The sequence below is a fragment of the Gavialis gangeticus genome, unplaced genomic scaffold (genome assembly GCF_001723915.1).
Source record: "Gavialis gangeticus isolate Ggan-Ray unplaced genomic scaffold, GavGan_comp1, whole genome shotgun sequence".
In the NCBI taxonomy this organism is placed as follows: domain Eukaryota; kingdom Metazoa; phylum Chordata; order Crocodylia; family Gavialidae; genus Gavialis; species Gavialis gangeticus.
The window spans coordinates 5,515,565-5,524,159 of record NW_017729024.1 but is presented as its reverse complement, the minus strand read 5'-3'; the positions used below and the strand labels follow the sequence as shown (position 1 = coordinate 5,524,159).

Sequence of the window (8,595 nt, the reverse complement as noted above, 5' to 3'; positions counted from 1 at the left end):
AAAAAAAAAAAAGCTTAAATTTTGTTCATAGTTCTAATTATTTAATATTTTGGGTTCAAATAGTCATAGATACTCTTTCAAACAATCTGTATGTTTAATAAATAGTTTTTGGTGCATTTATACTGTTGTCACTGGTTCCATTTTTCTCATGCAGGTGGGGTAACAAGTTACCTCATGAGACCAACAATGTTGAATTGTGGGATAATGAGTTACCTCATGAAAACAACAGTGGTTATGATTTCATGAGAATGGATGAGGGTTAAGCAGACACTGGCCTACGATGGTTAGTCAAGGATGCTGCTGCTTTGAACAGGGGGCTGAACTAGATGACCACATGAGATCCCTTCCAGTCCCACTGTCCTATGATCTTAAACAATACAATTCATATTTATTTAGTAAGAGATGCTTAGATTGCTAGTGCTTTTATTGAACAAATACTTAAACTGATAAACATTTGATCCATTTTGAAAAATCATCTCATTTTACTGTGGAATATTGGATTCTGAAGCTCAGTGATAGTTTTTATATTTTTTGACTGAGGATGCTGAGAAAATAAAACTTAAGTGTCTACTGTAGATGACAAGGCCAGGAGGAGGCTTTTTTCAAACATGTAGTGGAAGTTTCTCAATCATAGGCCCTGGTTTTCATGGGGGACTTTAGTCTACCTGACGTCTGCTGAGAGGACAATACAGCAGTGCACAGGCAATCCAGAAAGCTTTTGGAGATTCTTTGAGACAACTTCCCAGTGCAGGGGTTTGAGGCCAACTCGGAACATGGTCGTCTTCACCTGGTATTCACAAACCAGGAAGAATTGGTGGGGAACGTAGAAGTGGATAGGAACTTGGGCAGCAGCGACCACAAGGTGGTTGAGTTCAGGATCCTGAGGAAAGGAAGGAAGGAGAGCAGCAGAATAAGGACCATAGACTTCAGAAAAGCAGACTTTGACTCAAGGAACTGATGGGCAGAATCCCCTGGGAGGCCAGTCTGAAGGAGAAAGGAGTCCAGAAGAGCTGGTTGTACTTTAAAGAGATCTTACTGAGGGCAAAGGAACAAATCATCCCAAGGTGCAGGAAGACTAGCAAATATTGCAGAAGACCAGCTTGGCTTAGCAGGGAACTCTTCAGTGAGCTAAAACACAAAAAGGAAGCATACAAGACGTAGAAACATGGGCAAATGACTAGGGAGTATAAGAGTATTGTTCAGGCATGCAGGGATGAGACCAGGAAGGCCAAAGTACAATTGGACTTGCAGCTGGCAAGCGATGTGAAGGGTAACAAAAAGGGTTTCTACAAGTATGTCAGCAACAAGAAGAAAGTGTAGATCCCTTACTGAATGGGGGAGGCAACCTAGTGACAGATGATGTGGAAAAGGCTGAAGTACTCAATGACTTTTTCACCTCTGTCTTCATAGGCAAGGTCGTCTCCCAGACTACTGCACCTGGTAGCACAGTTTGGGAAGGAAGTGAGGAGCCAATAGTGGTGAAAGAACAGGTTAGGGACTATTTAGAAGAGCTAGACATGTACAAGTCTATGGGGCCAGACACAATGCATCTGAGGTTGTTGAGGGAGTTGGCAGATGTGATTGCAGAGCCACTGGCCATCATCTTTGAAAAGTCATGGTAATCAGGAGAGGTTCTAGATGACTTGAAAAGGGCAAATCTAGTGCCTATCTTTAAGAAAGGGAAGAAGGAGGATCCAGGGAACTACAGACCTCACTTTCTGGAAAAATTGTGGAGCAGATCCTCAAGGCATCTATTTTTAAGCATTCAGAGGACAAGGTGATTTGGAACAGTCAGCATGGATTCACTAAGGGCAAGTCATGCCAGATCAGCCTGATTGCCTTCTATGATGAGATGACTGGCTCAGTTGATGAAGGGAGAGCAGTTGACATGATGTGCCTTGACTTTAGCAGGGCTTTTAATACTCTCTCTTTCGACATTCTTGCAAGCAAGCTAAGGAGGTATGGGTTGGATGAAGTAAGACTGTAAGGTGGATAGAAAACTGGCTGGATCACTGGGCTCAAAGGGTAGTGATCAGTGGCTTGATGTCTAACTGGCAGCAGGTATCAAATGAAGTGCCCCAGGAGTTGGTCATGGGACTCTCTTTTTTTTTTCAATATCCATCAACAACTTGGAAGATGGGATGGAGTGTACTGTGATGTCTGTAGCTATTATAGGGCTTGCTAGTACTGCCCTGAGCTCATCTGCCTACAGGTGGCAATAGGGTAGACCTTGACTCTGGATCACCAGGTCTGCCAGGAAGTGGATCTTACGTTTTCTAGGCTGCCAGGACTTTGATGACCTCTATAATATTCCTGGGAGGCAATGCCCATGGTGATCCTGCCTGGTCTTGATCCCTCTGCTTCTGTGGGGCTCCAAACCTCCCCTTTACCCCAGCCTACCCTCTCCAGATGGTGTTTGTGATATTCTTGTGCAGCCAGGTTGCAGTGCTGCCTGTTGTAACCTTATTTGCCCCTACCCCAGGGTGTCCTAGTGCCTCTTTTGGGTACACCCTTCCAGGGGCTGGTCTTGGTGTGTGCTCAAAAAAAATCAAAATAAACTGCAAAAGAAATCACAGAAAAACCCTGGCTGCTTCTCAGCCTTCTTGTCAGGCTCTGGCAATGTTCCTTTTTCTAGTGATCAGGTGTTCAACCTCCCAATCACCATAAGTCAGGCAAACAATCCCTTAGTCCATTCTTTGCTGTGTGCTAGCCTGCCCTGCACCCCATGAACATTCATAGTATCTTTGGGATTTCCCCCCTGTGCAGGAAGGCTTTACCTGTGGCTGTAGATTTTTTTTCCTTCAGGCCCTCCTCCGGATCCTGTGTTGGAAAACTCCACTCTGGAGATTCTCTCAGGCCCTGTGGACTGCCTCGCTCTGGATCCTCAGCTGCAGCTCTGCTCCGGAGATAACCACTAGCAGCGTGTTTGCAGGCCTCCGCCTGCCTCAGGGTCACTCCCACAGCGTTCCTCAGGCACCTTCTGCAGTTTCTGCCTGCTGAGATGCTCAGCCGCTCCTCTCTCCTTGCGGCCTGCAGGGAACTGACCCCTCTCTGCCCCTCTCCAGGGCTGGAAATACCTTTGAGCAGCCTCCCTCTGCCAATCCTGAGTGAGACGCTGCTCCGGAAGTTGGGTGGGTATTTTTCTTCCTTTCCGGGCTGCAGCTGCAACCCTGCCAGCCCTCCGTGTTTTAAGTTCTGTCTCACTCCTTCACACGTACCCTCTCCAAATTTGCAGATGACGCCAAGCTGGAAGAAGCAATAGATACACTGGAGGATAGGGGTAGGATTAAGAGGAGGATTGGACCAAAAAGAAATCTCATGAGATCCAATTTTCAATCCTAATTTTCTATGATTCAATGACTTAGTTTATCTCAATTCTCATAGTTAAAAAACCCCCCAAACCTCAATTTCCTTCACTTAAAATTTTCTGTCTGTCTATAAAATTGTCCCGAACCACCACTATGGGTTTTCTGTATTTCTTTTTCTCATTCCTGGGTCTCACAGCTAGACACTCTTCCAGCAGGGCTGTGGCTATATTTGTTCGTTCTTTGGCAATACTGAGATATTGCTGGCCCAGAATCAACCCCATCTCCCAAAGACCTCAGTTCACCTTTTCTGCTTCCAGAAGATCAGGGCTTTGATCCTCAATTTATTTTGAAGTTGAAATTATGACTTGGGTCTCCTGTTGCAATACAATGTGCTGCCTCATTATACCAGATTAGCTATGAATGCTGCTTTTGTGAGTATTCTGAAGCATGCAGTTGTTCTGTATTGAAAAAGCAAAGACATTACTGTATAACTTTGATCTTGTTACAGTGCTTAAACAAAAGCACTGTTCTTTTTTTGTCAATAAACGTGATATTAGGTAAGGTGTATACTTATATGGTCATTTTTATTCTGCTTTATCATAAACTATATATACCTCATTGCATACTAATTTGAATATATTACCAGATATATGTGTACAACATAGAGCTCATGAAAATCACTCATACTTCTGTCTCATAAGTTGGAAAGTTACATTCCATTTAAGATTCTTCTGTCACTGTCCTCCCTCTTCTTATGTACTTACTTGAGACAACATAGAAAAGAGATGATGCGCCTGAAAGATGATGGAATCATTATGTACATACAAAGAAATATTAATCTCTCCATGTAGCTTCTTTACCTTCCAATTCCATTGAAAAGTTTGATTCATAAATCAGTATGAGCATGAATCTACTAGTCAGAAACTTTTAAATTTGTTTCTATTGTAGGGCTGTAAATGGAGTTTACATTATAGTGCAATTTTATAATACTTGCTCTCCCCATGCAAGCTCTCCTGGATTTGCCTTCAGGCTTATTTTCTCAGGGCTGAAAGCAAGAGAGGAAAATAATGTGTTCAGATTAACCAGCTGCGTCTTAAAAATATAAATTGAGAGGAACTAGTTTTATTTTAAACAACAGAAAAAAATACCGCAGAAGTTTAAGGATGTTGCAAACTCTCTAAATGACTTTTATGTAATGACAGTTCATGTCTATGCAGAATGTGAGTTTTAGGTCAGGGATGGGTATATCTCCAATTTCATCGAATTGCAGCAAATTAAGGTTGGAAGGGAACCCAGGGGTGGGGGGTCATCTAGTCCAACCCACTGCTTAAAGTGAACCAGACCAAAGATTACTTACCGACACTCAGACTTCACCTCCCAACTTTTTTATTACTAGCCTAATACTCAGAAACTTCAGCCATAGGATAGGCCTGCCTACTTACTAGGCCTGTGCAAATAGGGAAGTATTTGATTTGGATTCAGCCAATTCAGAGGACAGTGATTTGATTCAGAGATGCAGATGACTGTCCTGAATTGATTCTGCTGAATCAGCTTCGGAAGATTTGGTGTCGATTTGGAGAGAGTCAGAGATTTGGCCATAGACTGTAATGGAGAATCACTGAAATACATATAACTTTGTCATTTGTCAGCTGATTTGGACAAAAAGTCACAGGGGTGGTAGCCCCTTCTGAGGGCACGAAGTCCATCAAGTTTCAAGGAGATAGGTGCAGGAGTTTCTGGGAAACTGCACCTCAAGCTGCTGGCAAGCAAAACTCATGTCATGTGTGTGTGTTAAGGCGCAGTGGGGTGAAAACAGCAGCCATGGTAACCCCTGCTAAGACCATGAAGCCTGCCAGCCTTCAAGGAGATAGGTATAGGGGTTTCTGGGAAACTGCACCTCAGGCTGCTGACAAGCAAAACTCGTGACATGGGTGACACTGTATGTGTGTTAAGGTGTGCCCTCACTGGCGCTGGGGCCTCTACATGACATGGTAGTGTGCACCAATGAGGCTGCCTCCTCCCCTGCAGCCTCAGCCTGGTCCACCACTTCAAATGACAACAGGTAATAAAATAACTTAGTGAGTACTAGCACAGTAGCACCAGCAGCATCTCAGGCAGCCAAACTGTCACAGAGCCTTTCTTTCCTTTCCTGCAGGAGCTTCTTCTCCAGCAGCTGCCAGAGAACTCTCCCTGCCATCCTGAACCCTGGGGCTTAGATGTGCCCAGGGCCCTGTGTCCTTCCGGTCAGCTGACTGGGGACAGGTATTGGGGTCTTGGTCTAAGGACATAGCACTGGCAGCCAAAGTCCCTTGGGTCAGTCTGGTGTCTTTTAGTAGACCAACTGAATATTTAGAGAAATATATCTTAGCAAGGTTTTGGGTTGGGACTTGCAGCTGTAGCTCTTCCCCTACCCGCCCTAGCCCCTCTCCCTCACCTGCCAGAAGACCTGTCACCTGCCTTTCCAGCACGCTTCATATTAATCTTTCCTGTGCTGGAAAAAGTTATTACAGACAGAGACACAAATAATATGTCTTGTTCTTCTTCTCTGATGTATGACTGTCTGATTTCTTCTTCTGTGTTGTGTTTACTGTTGTGTGTGTGTAAATAAAATCTCTCCTTCTCCTCTCTGACTTCTGTTGTGTTAGTCTGAATCTCTATCTGACTTCTTCTGGGTTGTCTTTAATCTGTATGTACCTAACTATAACTAATAATATTAATAACTATATATAATTTCTTCTTCTATAAATGCTTGACTTCTTCTGTGTTGTAATAATATCTGATTACTTCCATGATGTGAGTGTGTGTAATGTATGTGCTCCCCTGCACAGTGATGGATCACACTGCCAGGGAAAACATAGCTTTCCTTTAAAAAAGTGTTGGAAAAAACCCCCAAACAAATATAAGTTGAAAGAAATGGATTGGATAAGTAGAGGGACTCTAGTTAATAAGCTATATCCAATCCTTTCCAAGAACAGAAAGTAGCAGGAGACTGACTAGGTAGGAAGCCAAGCCAGTCCAGTACCTTTCAGTAGGGCTATCCCTCAGGGGGTGCGAATTGGGCTGACTGCCCTGGGCCCCATGCTTTGGGGGGCCCTCATGGAGCGGGACAGAACAGTGCAGTGATTCTGTGCTGTTGCTGGCTTCACGTCCAGCCACTTAGCACCCTGCCCCCCCTTTGAATCCGCTGCTGACTTCCTTGTGTCTGGGGGCAGGGCCCTACACAGGCTAATTTGCCCCAGCCCCTGCACCCTGCTTGGGTCATCTCTGCCTTTCAGATGCTGTTGCTCAGGCAGAAACAGCTCACAAAAGGGACAGAAAGGCTGCACGCAGAGGCTTGTATGCTGTTTCTACATCCCTTCCCCAGAGCACTGTGATTGGAAGGGGACTTGAGGAAAGATCACAGTCATTGGCCAGCTAGAGGTGTCAGTCTTTTCTCCCCTGCTCCCCCTCCCTCTTCTCAGTTTCTGTTCTCTTGAAAGACTGCCTTCCAAAGACTGCCATCTCTGAATCTTTTCCAAATCTATTCAGAGCCTCCAAACTGATTTGGAGATTTTTTTGCCTTCTCCCGATTCGATTTGGATTCAGTGATTTGGACTTCGAATTGGGCTGGATCTTCTCCAAATTGAATTGTGGACCAAAGCTTTTCACACCCCTACTACTTGCACTGCTCAATCTATTCGTTATGATGCTTCTTCTTTTTATGATTCTAGTCTGATTGCCTCACTTTTAATTTTTTATTTCCTAGCAAATACTATATCCTTGGTCTTCAGAAAACATTCATAAATAAGTGTTCAGGTAAGATATGACTTTTACCAAAAACTAGGAATGTTTCAAGATTAGCAATAATATATCAAGCCTGACTAGATCCAAATAACCAATTATCTGAAGTTTAAGAAGGCTCTGGGAAAATTTTGAACCTGGTGGTCTTATTAGCATTATAGGACACTTTTACATGTGTTTCTGAAGTGGTGCCAGGAGCTTTTAATTAGAGAGAGAAAATGGAGATGGTGCACTTTGAACTAAAGCACGTTGAACATGTGTTAGTTCAGAGCGCACCACTGCCATTTTCTTAGCATGGAGGTGCACTGTGCCACTGATACACATGACACGAGGCTGCCAGAGTGCGTTAATTCATGTTCTCCAGCAGACTCAATTAATCAAGTCTGCTCCAACTCCCTGGATTTCTAGCATGTCAGAGCAGGCTCCCCGCATGTGTGGAAGTGTCCATAGAGTCAAAGAAAATTAGGGTTGGAAGGGACCTCAAAAGGTCATCTAGATCAACCCCCTGCTCAGAGCAGGACCATCCCCAATTAGATCATCCTAGCCAAGGTTTTGTCTACCTGGGTCTTAAAAACTTCTGAGTATGGAGATTCCACAACCTCTCTGGGTAATCTGTTCCAGTGTTTTACTACCCTTCTAATGGGCAGCTATGGAGGGGGGCATCTAGGGGGTAGAGTCTGGGGATAGGCAGCCAGCACCCTGGCCTCTGGCTATTCCCCTGTGGGTGCAGGCAGGGGGCTCACCCAGACATGATGGCAGCTGCTTCTACCCTGGTTTGGGCAGCTTCTCCTCTAGTAAATGGTGGCAAGGGCCAGTGCATGGGGCAGGCAGAGCTATGGTCAGGGCTTGGCAGTGGGGAGCATGAATGTGACAGCCAGGGCCTGGATGGTATTCAGCACCCAGTGGTCCTCCTCTGTGGCCCTGTTGCCCTACTCAGGAGTACACCCTGCTCCCTCAGGGCCTCCATGTGGTCCTGCTCCAGTGTCAGGAGCTGTGTCCTGAATTCTCAGTCTGCCTGGTCCCACATGTCTTGTGGATGATGTCCCCCATTTGCTGTGTATTTTTCATGGGCTATCGTCTGCTTGCCATGCATCCTGGGATGGCAATGTCCTCCGCCTGCCACGTGTTCTGGCCAGAAATGTCCTTTCCCTTCCACATCTCCACATCACCCAGCTGGTCCTGTAGACGTGCATGCTTACTGTGTAGTAAACTATGCTACTGTGCAGTAAAGCATCTCGGGTAGACACACCCTCTGAATCCTAACCTCGCCATCCAGCATATCTACTACTCCCCCCAGCTTGGTGTCATATCTCCCCAACTTGGTGTTATTCAACCCTATGTGTAGTTAAGATTTAATAGCTGTTTACTGATGTGTATGAAATGAGTTGATTTTTCCATTTTCTAGAGGTTGGATGTCCATATCACATAAGTTATGGCTATAGTTGATAACCTTGCTTGCTGTTTCATCATGGAGACAAAATACTGAATCAGAACTGAGGATGTATCA

The 8,595-nt window shown here is 44.8% G+C and overlaps 1 long non-coding RNA gene across 1 annotated transcript; it reads left to right on the top strand.

Moving 5' to 3' along the window:
- Positions 1-2,796: 2,796 nt before the first annotated feature.
- On the top strand, positions 2,797-7,142 carry LOC109298174. The gene is made up of 3 exons (XR_002097505.1): positions 2,797-3,126; positions 4,869-4,875; positions 7,132-7,142. It is a non-coding gene; the product is annotated as an uncharacterized LOC109298174 (long non-coding RNA).
- Positions 7,143-8,595: the final 1,453 nt, after the last annotated feature.